We start from the raw sequence: 805 nt of genomic DNA, 5'->3' as shown, positions 1-805 counted from the left end.
CTACAAAAGATCAAAAGATACAAAATGCTGAAAGGTCATGGCCGCAGAGCTCAACCCCCTGGCCTGCCTAGCCGTGGGCGCTCGGCCCCCTTGCATATAACCTAACCTAACCTATCCTATATTTTAGAATGTTTAATGTCCATGAACTTTTTTATAGTTTAGAATTTTGTGGATTTTACAAAAAGTGGTTGGTAGATTTTTTTCAAATTTTTAATATTTTTTTACAAGATTTAGATAAGGTTAGGTTAGGTTATAGGCAAGGGGGCCGAGCGCCCACGGCTAGGCAGGCTTGATTAAGTATTACTTTATTAATAAATTGATGTTTATATAACAATATATATTTGTTGGTCTTTTGTAGTGTTGGTCTTTTGTAGGTGTTGGTCTTTTGTAGTGTTGGTCTTTTGTAGAGTTGGTCTTTTGTAGGTGTTGGTCATATGCGCGCACACACACCACACATACACACTCACACACCAGACACACTCACACACAAGACACACACACACCAGACACACTCACACACCAGACACACTCACACACCAGACACACACACCACACATACACACTCACACACCAGACACACTCACACACCAGACACACTCACACACCAGACATACTCACACATACACACACACACACACACATACACACTCACACACCAGACACACTCACACACCAGTTACACTCACACACCAGACACACTCACACAACAGACACACACACACACATACACACTCACACACAAGACACACTCACACACCAGACACACTCACACAACAGACACACATACACAAACACACACACACAC

Source organism: Acartia tonsa, chromosome 15 (genome assembly GCF_053477335.1).
Source record: "Acartia tonsa isolate MP-2025a chromosome 15, ASM5347733v1, whole genome shotgun sequence".
Taxonomy (NCBI): Eukaryota; Metazoa; Arthropoda; class Copepoda; order Calanoida; family Acartiidae; genus Acartia; species Acartia tonsa.
The sequence above is the reverse complement of the archived record's forward strand: the minus strand, read 5'-3'. Positions refer to the sequence as shown.